The 941-nt window shown below is 35.8% G+C and overlaps 1 protein-coding gene across 1 annotated transcript in view; it reads left to right on the top strand.

Annotated features, from left to right (window-relative positions):
• Positions 1-21: 21 nt before the first annotated feature.
• odf3l2a (outer dense fiber of sperm tails 3-like 2a) overlaps positions 22-941 on the top strand; it is a 6,178-nt gene continuing 5,258 nt past the window's right edge. Inside the window, exon 1 of the mRNA XM_025058136.1 lies at positions 22-830. The gene's annotated coding sequence lies outside the window, so the exon portion shown is untranslated. The remainder of the gene's footprint in view (positions 831-941) is intronic.

The raw sequence follows: 941 nt of genomic DNA, 5'->3' as shown, positions 1-941 counted from the left end.
CATTTGGAAAGAAAAAAAAAAACAAAACACAACAAGCTTTTCTTATAAAGGCAGCGTGTTTAATCAAACTGAAATGACCAGAACATACAGTACATATAACACACACATATATAGCCTGTATTTATTTATTGATTCATATGTCAGCTTTTAATTTAAACATGTTTTTTACATGTCTTTATTGTGTGGAAAAAACTACCAAACAGAACTGGACATCCTGAAGAATCCCTGGTTTGATGGATACACAAGGCAAAACAAACCTGAAACTCAACTGACAAATATATTTATATTATAGAAATGTAAATTGTTTTCTCTATCAATGCCAGGAACAGACCTTTAAAAAGTCAAAGTGAGACTGAAATGGTCAAACAAATTATTTACCACATTTAATATGTAGGTTTTTATTGCCTTTCCAGGTAGTCGGTAGTCTTCCAGGTAGACTATATTTTCTGGAAACTGTCTCCTTTCCCCGGTCCTTATTTCCAGCGGTCAGTGCCGTAAATCAGTGTTTTAAAAAGGCAAATGTTTTCTCCAGATAGATTAATATTTAAAAGCCCCGTTTGTTTAAACTGTTTTTCTCTGAATGAGACACTTGGCATCAGCCTGTGACATCTTATTACATTAACTCCTGACAGGTAGTGAATCACTAGACGGATTCAGTGTATTTTTTATTTATTTTCTTTGACTCGTTTATAATTTATTTCTCGTCCGCTGCCTGCTTTTCATTACAGTGGTGTTCGGCCTGTCAGATATTCACATGCAACAGGAGATCAGCCCTGAGTCCTGTTCATTTTTAATGGCACCAACTGAGATGCCGTTAGTCACAACCACAGGTGACTGATTATCAACTCTAGCTCTGAGAGCAGTGTCATAAATTTACTTTGTTACATCTTGATTGATTACATTGACCGGTGAAGGGCTTAACGACGTACTTATCTGCAGAG

Source organism: Cynoglossus semilaevis, chromosome 1, assembly GCF_000523025.1.
Source record: "Cynoglossus semilaevis isolate Cse_v1.0 chromosome 1, Cse_v1.0, whole genome shotgun sequence".
NCBI lineage: Eukaryota > Metazoa > Chordata > Actinopteri > Pleuronectiformes > Cynoglossidae > Cynoglossus > Cynoglossus semilaevis.
This window is presented reverse-complemented; position numbering and strand designations above follow the sequence as displayed.